Below are 13,429 nucleotides of genomic sequence, written 5' to 3'. Positions count from 1 at the left end.
GGCACTCCCATTCACTTCACCAGAGATAGCCGAAGTACAGCACTTTGCTATCTACCACGCTCCCACTGAAGTGAATTGGAGTGCTGGAAATAACAGAGTGATGTACGTCAACTCCAGTTGAAGGGAATGGGAGCGCCAATCATCACCATTCCCACTCACATTCAGCCTGGATGCAGTCAGGTTGAATGTGGAGCACAGGAAAGGTCCTTTTCACTTTACTTCATAGGACAACCCCCTTAAGATCCCTATGGCAGTTGCAAATAAATGGAATTTAATCTGGTATAGGTGCAGTGGTTGTGTCAGGTACGGTCTAAAGGCCATGCAAAAGATATGTAGAGTGCACAGCATAAATCAGTACAAAACAAATTTGTCACATTACTTTTAGTTTCCTTTCAGAATCAAAGTTTTCTCTGGGATATCGTACTACAAAATAGTCCCACAAATACAATCAATCCATTGATTTAAAACAGATATGTTAATTCCTTCCCACCGCAGGTATCAGCGCACTGTCGGCTTTCCCGATCTGTGCCCCAGGTAAAGAGCTTCCAGTCCCTGTACCGTAGCTCTTCATCGTCAGAAGGGCATTCCTGACAGTCAGTCAGGTACGTCCTTCTTCAAAGAAGCTCCTATCTCGCTGTACAGTGTGTGCGGGGAGGAACGCCTCCTTCCTCTGCTCACAGTGCTCGTCCATAGACGACTATTATCAGGAGGGGAGGGTGCGTTCCTCCCCGCTCACACTGTACAGCGCAATAGGCGCTGCTGTGGAGAAGGACGTACCTGACAGACTGTCAGGAACACCCTTCTGAGTGTAAAGAGCTACGGTACCGGGACCGGAAGCTCTTTACCCGGGGCACAGATCAGGAAATCTAGGATGGGGCAAAGAGAGCCGTCCTTGGGATCCATGAACAGGTTGGAATAGTAACTCTGGAAGCGGGAACAAGAACAATGATGTCCTGCCGCTGAAGAGAGGAGATGGCCTAAAGAAAGGCCCCTAGGAAGAAGGTAAAGTGGAAAAAAAAAATCTTCTTTTTGGAAAGGAGGAGAACTCTATCTACTAGCTGGTCAACAGTAACTCTCAGACCCAGGTATTGTCAGTGCAGGGAAACCAGATCTCCCAGAAGGCAAGAAGACACTTCCCCTTAACTCTAACAGCCCTGAGTGGGAAAATACCTTCACGCAGAGGAGGGCTTGGAATAGGAAGGCTTGTAGGACTTGGAGTGTGACTGCCAGACAGGTCTGGGCTTGAAAGAGCACATTTCAGAGCAGAAGTTCAGGGAAGACTGTCCTCTGGAGCCCCGAAAGGAGTGGAAACATTAAGAACGGCTGGAAGAGGTAGGTTGGTGCTTAGGGTGCCTCTAGGGGAGCAGAGAGCTTTTTCCCCCTGTAGCCTCAGAGATGAGCTTTTTAAGGCCTTTTTTCAAAAAGCCAGCTCTATTTGTCCTGAGAGAAGGGAAGAGCCATGACCTCCTGAGAGGCGGAATCAGCATTCCACGAAGAGATCCAGACAGCACAGCGGATTGCCACTGTATTGGCGGCCACCTTGACGCCATATCTTTACGACAAAACAGACTGCGGTAAGAATAGAATGTATACGATATGCAAGTGTATATCGGGTTACACCCCAGATTTAGAGCTTGCAATGGAAAATACACCAGAAGTGACCCCACTTCCCAATCATAAGAGCCACTAGGGAAATAGTATGGAATTTGGTGTTCTCAAATAACTTTTTTTTGTTTTATAATAGGCCACTGTCTGCTGGAGTATCCCCAGCAGGTAGCGGCCTATTTACCTACCTCCCCGGGCCTACTCATAGCTGCACCCCGCTATCCCTTCTACTGTAGGACATGGGGGACAGCTGTGAGCGGGCCAAGATCGCGAACCCACTACTGCTGTTATTATATTCGGGAGTCTGAAAAAGTATTCAGTCGAGGGGGGTGTCATTTGATCGTCTGCCTCAGGCAGCAGAGAGGCTGGGTTCACCAGTTTGTGGTATATGACTTTAGCATAGAGGTAGTCACCCTTACGTTTATTGCGCGGAACTCCAACTCTTTTGATTTTTTTTTAAATTGAAATTGACATATTAAACAAAAACTATTGCCTACCCATAGTATAGAGGATGAATTTATTATTTATACTTTGTTTTTTTGGATAGAAATTGCCCCACATAAGTAGCAGGCAATAGCAAAACACTAGGACACAGGCAAATACAAAAATGCCCCAAAATCATCCAGGAGTAGCGATGACTACGGTCATGGCCAAAAGTTTTGAGAATGACACAAATCTTATATTTTCACATGATCTGCTGCCCTCTGGTTTTTATGTGTGTTTGTCAGATGTTTTTATCACATACAGAAATATAATTGCAATCAAATTATGAGTAACAAAAGCTTATATTGACAGTTAGAATGAGTTAATGCAACAAGTCAATATTTGCAGTGTTGACCCTTCTTCTTCAGGACCTCTACAATTCTCCCTGGCATGCTCTCAATCAGCTTCTGGACCAAATCCTGACTGATAGCAGTCCATTCTTGCACAATCAATGCTTGCATTTTGGCAGAATTTGTAGGTTTTTGTTTGTCCACCCGTCTCTTGATGATTGACCACAAGTTCTCAATGAGATTAAGATCTGGGGAGTTTTCAGGCCATGGACCCAAAATCTCTATGTTTTGTTCCCTGAGCCATTTAGTTATCGCCTTTGCTTTATGGCAAGGTGCTCCATCATGCTGGAAAAGGCATTGTTGATTGCCAAACTGCTCTTGGACAGTTGGGAGAAGTTGATCTTGGAGGACATTCTGGTACCATTCTTTATTCATGGCTGTGTTTTTAGGCAAGACTGTGAGAAAGCCGATTCCCTTGGCTGAGAAGCAACCCCACACATGAATGGTTTCAGGATGCTTTACAGTTGGCATGAGACAAGACTGGTGGTAGCGCTCACCTCGTCTTCTCCGAATAAGCTGTTTTCCAGATGTCCCAAACAATCGAAAAGGGGATTCATCAGAGAAAATGACTTTACCCCAGTCCTCAGCAGTCCACTCCCTGTACCTTTTGCAGAATATCAGTCTGTCCCTGATGTTTTTTTCTGGAGAGAAGTGGCTTCTTTGCTGTCCTCCTTGAGACCAGGCCTTGCTCCAAGAGTCTCCCCCTCACAGTGCGTGCAGATGCACTCACACCTGCCTGCTGCCATTCCTGAGCAAGCTCTGCACTGCTGGTATCCCGATCCCGCAGCTTAAACACTTTTAAGAGACGGTCCTGGCGCTTGCTGGTCTTTCTTGGGCGCCCTGGAGCCTTTTTGCCAACAATGGAACCTCTATCCTTGAAGTTCTTGATGATGCCATAGATTGTTGACTGAGGTGCAATCTTTCTAGCTGCGATACTCTTCCCTGTTAGGCCATTTTTCTGCAGTGCAATGATGACTGCACATGTTTCTTTAGAGATAACCAGAAGAGAAACAATGATGCCAAGCACCAGCCTCCTTTTAAAGTGTCCAGTGGTGTCATTCTTACTTAATCATGACAGACTGATATCCAGCCCTGTCCTCATCAACACCCACACCTGTGTTAATGGAGCAATCACTGAAACGATGTTAGCTGGTCCTTTTAAGGCAGGGCTGCAATGATGTTGAAATGTGTTTTGGGGGATAAAGTTCAGTTTCTAGGCAAATATTGACTTTGCAAGTAATTGCTGTTAAGCTGATCACTCTTTATAACATTCTGGAGTATATGCAAATTGCCATTAGGAAAACTGAAGCAGTAGACTTTGTAAAAATTAATATTTGTATCATTCTCAAAACTTTTGGCCATGACTGTACAGCAACACAAGAAACTAACTAGCCAGTACATTCATTCCAATAAAATGTGTTTATTAAATTAAAAATAATGCCATAGAGACAGATATGAGAAAGTAGGAAGCTAGTAAAACAGTAGGCTTTTCTTCTTCTTCTTGACGTTTGCTGGCCTCCCATTCCTGCGGAATAGAGTTGAAGTGGCAGAGATGTTCTGTGGCCAGAAGATCCGGACAGGAAGACAGGTAAGTATGATGGGGTCAGGGTTACTATTAGTGATGTTCTGTTTCCAAAAGCAGGAAAACGGAACATCACTGGAAAATCTGAAAATGTGCCTGGGACTGTCACAGGACGAAGATGGAGGAGGCGGCGGAGAGAGTTCTCTGGTAGCATTGGGGACACCCCCAGTGCTGTTTGACTGCTCCACGAGAACTAATTTGCATACCGACAAGAACCGGGATTCCTATGCAACGGCGGCACGGAGAAGACAACGAAAGGTAGGAGACGAATAGCCTTTCTTAAGGCTATTCCGATGTGTTACTAAGAAAAAAATGTGTTTGTATGATAGGATCCCTTTAACTTACATAAGCATAATATCCTGTTTTTCGTAAAAATGCAGGACTTTTTTCTCTGCATGTTTGATGCAGAAACTACACGGACCCCATTATAGTCCACGGGGGATGCGTGTTTTCCGCTTTTTAATGCATATAGGTTTCCATTAGGGGGTCGAACGCAGATGTGAAGGCCTAAGAGAAATAGGTAATATCAAAGTTTGCTATTTTCATCTACACCATTGATTTCTGAACTAAAGAAGTTTTCAAAGTGTAGGTGCAATTTAATAATTGGTCTTAACTTCAGCATAAAGGATTTCTGGGACCGGTATCTGACGCTATGATTTTTCTGCTTACTTATGGGCGATAAATCAGTGGGTGGTTGAAACAACAGGTAATGGATCTGGTGGCCTCTTCATGTACATTAACTGTGGGATGGATTAAATATGTTATATAATGATATGGCCGTGGATTATAAATGAAAGTTAGGATAGCTCCTCTGAATCATGATGGGGCTAATCCATGTGCAGATATTCTGGCCCATCCGCAGCCAGAATCTGAATTTCAACCTTGGATTTCTGCCATGGATCCTTTGAAACATCCACAGAAGTTTTGCCTATAGCAAATGTGACGTATAGAAGCATATACAAAGGGTACTGTCCTGCTGGAAGTTTGTAAGGCTTTTCAGTGCTGATAGGACGCGCGTCTACAGCCGCCTTTTCCCCTGCTGTCTGAAGAATGGTGACATAAGCCATTAATGAATGATCACTTATTGGACATGGCTCTGCTCTGTAACCAGAGAACAGGAAGGAGCGGAATGATTTTACAATTACCTCTATCATTAATAGGGGGATTAAATGTGGTCAAGGCTGAAACTATGCAACTGCTGCCTGCACATTGTATTATGAGGTGATTATTCACCAGTATAAAATGATATTACAGTCACACAAACTCATTTATTACACGTTGTATGTCTCTTTTTCTGGAGCTTCAATAGTAGTACACACGTACAGACTGGCCCCCGAATTCTATTCACCCCTAGGCCCTGCACCTTTAAGACTTCTTTGTTTCCTGCAACCTTATTTACCCTTTTACTGCTCAACCACACTTTCCACAGACGCCTGAATTCACGAACACTGGTACACTTTACGGCCAAGTTCTTCTCACACATGGTACGTAGTTTACGTAGAGCCACAATAATACTCCTAGCACGGCCTGCGTGCGCTGAACGTGGTGGAGGAAGGAGGCAGCGCTTTGTGTGTGGCTACAGCCTGCGCCAATCACAGCAAGTGGAGGAACGAGCGCCGGCGGGCGGGAGCCAGTGGGATAATGGTATATAGAGCCAGGGGGCGGGGCTTTGCGCGGTGGCGGTGGGTGACAGGTCGAGCGTGCCGCGAATGGCGGAATAAAGAGCGGGAGCGGTGAAGACATGAGGCGGAGACACCGTGGAGGAGGAGGAGCGGACACCGGGAAAGCAGGTACCGGTTCAAAAGGGGGCGGGGTGCTGGATAATGAAGGGGCTGGGGGAGGAGCACACAGAGAAACCGGAGGAGGTGGTACCGGGGGAGGCACATACCCAGTTCTTGTATGTATACATGCACATGTAAATAATAGAAAGCAGCAATGGCTGTGCTTGCGATTGATGCGTGAGGGAACGCAGGTCTGTAGTGTGTGCACAGGGCGCAGTGGTTGTAGTTGGCTTCATGCTCCTGTTCTGGCCTTAGTTACTGCACTCTCGGTATCCGCCGCTATTATTATCAGGAGCCTCCAGTCACGTTTCCACCTGCAGTCTGCACTCTCTTCTCTAGGTGCCGGGAGTTTGGAGGTTTTTGTATGGGGATTTTTTTCTTCTGTTCCTGAGAAGTTACTTGCCAGGTTACACTTCCCATTACTTACATAGCAATTCCTTATTATGCCCTGAGACTAGATCTGGCAGTCATTGTCCCTTTGTCCCCTCTGCCATCTGCTTAGGAAGACTTAGATTGTCACATACATCACTATAGTCTGTTCATGGTGTCTTCTTGGCTCAGGGGGGCTGGGAGGAATCTGGAGTGAAGCGTTTTTTTTTCTTTGAGGAGTTGCTCTTTATGCAGTTCTTCTGATTTCCTAGAAGAAATATATTGAAGGCTGGTTGCTTAGCTGGTGCATGAAGTTACAAGCCTGTAGCTGCACTGTGCTTAGGTCTATATATATAGAACAAGGAGATAAGGGTAAACCTACCTGGGGTGATAGTCATACTATGGTGTCACAAGTGTGTCCAGGCGGCCCCTTCATGTAAAGTACTTAGAGCTCTCTGTTATGAACACTCCTCAGCTCCTCTCTGCTCTGGCGGATGGCTCTAGTATCTAATGGAGAAAACTTCTAGAGCGGTCATTCAGAGACTGATGGGGTGCACAGACCTCTATGTGCAGGCTGCTCTTGTATAAGTAAGGGCTCATTCACATCTGCGCCCGGGACTCCGTTCCACAGTTTTCCGTTTCCTGCACAAAACAGGGCAGGAGATGGAAACCTTCTGGCATCTTTACAACCCATTCATTTGAATGGGTTTGAAAAGTGTTGGGCCATGAGCGTTTTATGCTTTCCGCGGCAAAACCGGTTTTTTTTTTGTTTTTTTACATGGACATGCAGTACTCTGTGTCCGATTTAAAAAAAAAAAAAAAAAAAACGGTTTCGCCGCAGAGAGCATAAAACACTCACCGGCGCTCACAGCCGGACTCGGCCTGACAGTTTTCCGTCTTCTGCATGCAGAAGATGGAAACCTGATAACTGAGTCCAGACGCTGGTGTGAACCCAGTGTAAAGGGGCACCACCATGCAGTACACCCCTTACTTCCAGCATCAAAATCAGGACCACAATATGCAGTCACTAGCCCCATGTGACCTAGCCCTAAAAGAAGTCTAGTACAATGCCATCTCCCTATAGACACCTTCATGATTCCATTTTAACAGCGGTACATAGGGCACATGTTTTTATGATCAGCAGTAGAACCCTCACTGATGAGGCGTATCTTCCTATCCCTAAATTGTTAAAAATTTAAATTAGTTTAATTTTAAAGGAGTTGTTTGGGCCTCTTTTTTTTATGGCCTATCTTCAGGATAGGCCATAACTATATGATTGATACGGACCAACATCGCTACACAGCCAATGGAGCGTTCTGCATTTGGACCCGTGCTGTTTACACCTGTGTATGAAGCTGGTTTGTACAGATGATCGGAACAGGAGCATTATAGATCATATATTTATGGCCTATTTTGAGGACCTAAAAGAAAAACCCAAAACCCTGGCCTCACGTGGCGTCCTGCAGCAAAAAAGCACTGCGGGAAAACCTATGGTGGCAACACATCACGGTTCTCCCTGCAGTGCTTTAGACAGAAAGTTTGCAGAGGTTTCCTCTTCAGGCTTTCTGTTTCAGTTATATCTATAGGGAAACCGCCAGCGTTTATGTAGGTATAATTGACATGCTGCAATTTCCAAAACCACACCATGGGCATGGAATTCAATAGAATCCCATCCATTTTGCTGTGACTGTATAACGCTGTGATTTTTTTTTTTTTTTTTCCCACCGCAGTCAATTTGCGGTGTTTACGCCACGTGGGGCAACGGCCTAAAGAGGACCTTTCATGTCCTCTGGAACCCACAGTATTGTATACAACTAGAAGGATGACAATGCGCGTTGTCATTTTTCCCAATGTGCGCCTAGGTGCAGGAGATGTATCGCCACTCTCAGAAGGGTTGGCCTTCACATACTGTCAAAGCTGACAGTGCAGTGAATTCAGCACACTGCCAGCTTTCCAGCGATATATAATATCGCGGGTGACAGAGGACTTCAAAGGTCTTCTTTGTGTCCAACAGTCTAATAATTTTGTGGCTTTTACTTGGTGGAAGAGGTGACTCTAGAAAGAATAACTATATTAATATATTATAATATATATAATATAATATATTATATATAATAAAGCTGACTATCTATGTGATGTACAGGGTCATGTGCTGCAAAATCTTGGCTTCTAGTTTTCATGATGAGGTTGCATTTTACTTCTACCACATTCATGGCAGCAGTACTCAGTAATAACAGTGGGATAGCATGCCATGCTGCACTGCAATTATTGCTCTGGAATGGCTCAAATAAGGCTGAAATAAGGTGCTGGTCTGTTGTGGACCCAGTAGGTGGCGTTGCTTCCTGTGATTGTTGAGGCTCCACCTTTTGTGTCCACATCAACCCGGACAGGTTCGGGTTATAGTTAGGAGAGTTATAGTTGGTGTTTACTTGAACCACACTACCCCCAAAAATCCAGAGGGTGTAGAGCTGAGGCAGTTCCATCTACTGGTTCCAAGGCCCAAACATACCTTATTTTAATCCTTCGATTCTAGATTCAACCCAAAGATCATAAAGACCCTTCCGGAAGTTTTATGAAGTCAGTGACGGGTCCAAACTGTTTTGGTTACATAAGAGGCCTATATGGTTGGTTTTAGAGAGAGCCTGTTGGCATTTTGATGCTACTCTTCGTGAGGGCAGTATAAAGTAGTGACCAACGCCCTGGACTTACCCTTGTCACTTATGTGTGAACATGGTGTAATTTGTGAAGCAGTTTTAGTTACATTGTGAGGTCAGTGCTTGCAGTCCTTCATGTTACTGAGCTATGTCCGCTCTAAGCTGATTTCAAGATAAATCTGTGTCTGTACTCTAGGAGTGCTTGGCTTGTTTGCTTTTTTCATTTCATGTACTCCTCTTCTCAGCTCGGTAATTAAATGTCTGCAAAATTCATACCAAGCAGCAAACAAGTGTATTTGGACTTTATAAATAAATAAATTATATAAATAAATATATATACTGTGTGTGTATATACATATTTAGTACTTGTGACTGTAAATGTTACTTATAGTTGGATTTAGCATAAATATACACATTGTCCTCTAATAAAACATATTTTTCACAAAATTACACCATACCCACACATAAATGATGCTACTGAAATCAGAGCATCCCTTAGGGTATGTTCACACGGAGTATTTTGCAGGTGGATTTTTGACACCTAATAATCCGCCTCAAAATCCTGCAAAAACCGTCTCTCATTCATTTCAGTGGGGGTCCCTCAGCTAGCGGGAAAAAGCAGCATGCCCTCTGATTCTGTGGCTGAGTCAAGAATCACTCCTGATTAGGCCTAATCATGAACGAGATGCCGATGCAGCTCTACTGGGGCCTGTAACGGGCACAAACATACCTGTGTGACCACAACAAACAATACAGAGAAAATCAGATTTTTTTTCTTCTTTTTTTTTTTTATGGATCTGGAAATTAGCCAGCAGCACGGGCAGGTTGGATTTTTTCCCCTCCAACAATGTTCCTGTAGCTGTAAGTGGGTGTGTTGATTTTTCTGGAAGTATTTGGATCATTCATTCATTTTTGTATCAAATTCTGCATTTTTTTTTTTCCTTTCCTTTGCTTCTCTATTAAGACCATTCCCCTGCTTCTCATTGTGTATGGAATATGGGACTGTGAAGTTAAGGGAAAATGAAGATGTGAAGGGTCCCTTCAAGCTTCTATATCTCAGACAATCTAAAACATAGAAACTTGCTTTTGGTGTCCTATGAAAGAGGATTCTGAGCTTTTATCGGACAGTAAGGATGCAGAGATATGAATGGTTGAGTACGCAGTTGGCACTGGCATATTTATGTGCAGCTGAGATATAGCAGTTTGAAGTGACCTTCTTCATTTTCAAATTTTCTTTGCTTCACAAAGCCTGTACTCCGTACATAGAAAAGCAAGGGAAAGGGTGAAAATAATGCAAAATTTCATAGAAGGGGCCATAATGTTTATTCTAAAACACTTAATAACACAAATGGTGCCAGAAAATAAAAAGTTGGCAGAAAGTATAGTTGCCCTTTAACCCTTTTGCTGCCAGGGGTTTTTAGACATTTTGCATCGATGTTAATTGTCCTGGCTAACACACTTTTGAGATGTTCAAATAAAACCTAAATTACAACATTTAAAAAACATAACTATATATTTTATGAAAGTAGTCACCTGCAGCATTGTCAGAATTCCACTTGCTACTGTACACTAACAACTAGCATCATGCAATTTTGATTTAAAGTGTTCAAAAAAAAAAAGTGTACACCAAATTAAGCGTTAAATGCACCGCACCAACTAAAAAATAAGAGCTCAACAGGTGCAAAGTTGAGTTTTTGTTAATCTCAGCATTCCGATTATACCTGCGGATACTCTGGTGTTTTCCATATAGGTCAGTGGTTCTTAACCAGGTTTCGATCGAACCCTAGGCCATATGCCTCGGTTCATTTTGTGTACCAGTAAAATAACATATACCTATGTCTTGAATTTGGAAATAACTCATATTTGATTTATCACTAAAGAAGGGTTCGGTGAATGTGCATATGAAACTGTGGGTTCGGTACCTCAACAAGGTTAAGAACCACGGCTATAGGTATAATAGGAGCAGTGAGTACGCAGAGGAAATCTCTGCAAAAATGTTTCCACCTCGTTTTTTTGTAGTTTCTTTGAGAGCTTGGATGGTGTCTGGAACTGTTGCTGGTATAGCCCTGTCTGTTGCAGGAACCCCGTTGTCTCATTGGACTATTTGGATACAAGGTGGGATTGCACCATTTGTAGATCCGTTCATGTTGATAATCTTAGGCATTGTGTAAAAATCTGTCTTTTTGTTTGTTTGGTAAACTTACGATATTTGTTAAGTTTTGTCAATCTTCTCTTTAGTTTAAGAACACTTGTTATTTGGAACAGTTTGTTAAGAAGTTTTAATCTTCTGTGTCAGACTCTTTATAGGTGACTGAAGATGTTGTATTGAGAGGAGGATGAGATCTAGCGAGCACTTGTCGAGAGTAGCTTTGAACTTGTTGCAATATTCTGGGTTATCCTGAAAGAAAGTTGGTCTCAGGTGTGATCGTATTCCACAAGGGATGCCATTTAGTATTCCGCCAAGGTGCTGCAGTGTAGCTGATGAGAAATTAATTTCTTGGAATCTTTCATAGTCACGGGTGCTGAGTTCAGAGCCAATGTCCTGTTAAAAAGAGAAAAAAAAAAATCACTTGAGAAGTCTACTTTGGAAATATCCTGTGCTTTAGTAACATCATATGTCAAGTATCATCATAACACATCAAATATTAAGCATTAATGTAGAGACGGGTGCATGAGAACAGGAGAAAATCACGTTGTAGTATATAATGTTCTGCATTCCATGTTGCGAGTTAGGGTGACATCTGGAGGGCTTGTTAAAACCATGGAAATACAAGTGATAGATGTAAATAGGGAAACAGTGCCTCTGCTTGCTGCCCTCTAGGAGAGATATTATCTCCAGATCCACTTTGCTGTGACTGTAAAATGCCACGGATATTTTTTGCAGTGGGCCCCAGTTTTAAACTGGAAATGTTGAACTATCAACCTAGAAGATATAGGGATTACACATGTAATAAGCAAGTGTAGCCAAAAATCCTATATATTTTTTGAAAATGGACAATCTGTGGATTACATGTCTCAATAGGTTATCCATACCAACGTCCACCTTTGTGACAAATGCAGATACTGTATATACTCGATTATAAGCCGACCCGAATATAAGCCGAGGCCCCTAATTTTACCACAAAAAAACTGGGAAAACTTATTGACTCGAGTATAAGCCAAGGGGGGAAATGCAACAGCTGCTGGAAAATTTCAAAAATTAAAATGGTCGGAGTTTTTGGGTGCAGTAGTTGCTGGGGAAGGGGAGTGGGTGTTTTGGTTGTCTGTCTGCTCCTTCCCTGAGCTTGAGGACTATTTTTTTGTGTTTTGTTTTTGTTTTGTTTCTTTTTTTGTTTTGTTTGTTGTTGTTTCCCCCCCCACTTGGAATTCAGCCTGGCTAAATATAGAGTATCTTCAGTGCTCCTATTAACCCCTTCCCGATGGAACAGGAGCACTGTAGATACCCTATATTCAGTAGACTGGGCACTTTCAGATACAGGGATACCTAATGTGAATGTGTTTCGCAGTAATTTTTTACTTTTATATGTATTCTAGGGAAAGGAGTGATTTAGAACTTTCATTTACTTTACTTTTTTATTATAGATTTTTTTTAAAGCTTCTTTTTTTCACTATTTTATGGGAGATTCTATACATTACTACTGCGGCTTGTCATTTTTTGCTTGACCCGAGTATAAGCCGAGGGGGGCTTTTTCAGCACAAAAACTGTGCTAAAAATTTTTTCGTCATTATGCTAATGAGTCTCCAGATAGCAAAGGGGGGGGTCCCCTGTGCTGTTTGAACACTCCAGCGCCACCTCCATCATCTTCTCCACCTCTTCTCCTGCGTCACTGTCATGGACTGCGCAGGTCCGTCGGCATTTTCCTGTGGCGAACGGAAGAGGCCACAGGAAAATGGCTGACAAACTTGTGCAGTCAGAGCTTTTGGATGAAGACGTGATGGTGACGCGGGAGAAGAAGATGGAAACGGCGCTGGAGAGTTTTCAAGCTGCACAGGGGACAACCACTTTGCTGTCTGGAGACACATTAGCATAACTACGAAAACCGGGATATCTACCGAACGGCAGCGCGGAGAAGACTTCTAAAGGTGAGGAAAAATAGCCTTTCTTAAGGCTACTCAGACGTGGGCTTAGTTAAAAATGGGATTATAATAATAATAGAATCCCTTTAAAGAAATGCTTCAGCCAATTTTGTGCATGAATATAATTTTGAAGTCCCCTATAAAAATTATAATTTATTAAGGTTAAAATCTCTATATCTAACTAATGTGAGAAGTAGGGCTGGTTTCAGTTTGGCATGATATGGGCACTTTATTTCTCACATATTATGGATGCGACTCCTGAATTTCCCGCAGTTCCTATTTACCGCAGTTAGGGCTCGTTCACATCTGCGCCCAGGTGTCCGTTCTGCAGGTTTCCGTTTCCTGCATAAAACAGAGCAGGAGACGGAAACCTGCAGGACTCTCACCAATTCATTTGAATGGGTGAGAAAGGTGTGCGGTGGTGAGCGTTTTATGCTCTCTGCCGCGAAACCGGGTTTTTTAATCCGGACACAGTTGGACATGCAGTACTCTGTGTCCGGATTTTAAAAAAAAGTTTTCGCGGCGGAG

The 13,429-nt window shown here is 43.1% G+C and overlaps 1 protein-coding gene across 1 annotated transcript in view; it reads left to right on the top strand.

Annotated features, from left to right (window-relative positions):
• The first annotated feature begins 5,677 nt into the window (after positions 1 to 5,677).
• The window catches only part of USP49 (ubiquitin specific peptidase 49), a 37,684-nt gene continuing 29,932 nt past the window's right edge, over positions 5,678 to 13,429 (top strand). The window contains exon 1 of the mRNA XM_075264292.1: positions 5,678 to 5,810. The gene's annotated coding sequence lies outside the window, so the exon portion shown is untranslated. The remainder of the gene's footprint in view (positions 5,811 to 13,429) is intronic.

This window comes from Leptodactylus fuscus, chromosome 2 (assembly GCF_031893055.1).
Source record: "Leptodactylus fuscus isolate aLepFus1 chromosome 2, aLepFus1.hap2, whole genome shotgun sequence".
NCBI classification, from domain to species: domain Eukaryota; kingdom Metazoa; phylum Chordata; class Amphibia; order Anura; family Leptodactylidae; genus Leptodactylus; species Leptodactylus fuscus.
This window is presented reverse-complemented; position numbering and strand designations above follow the sequence as displayed.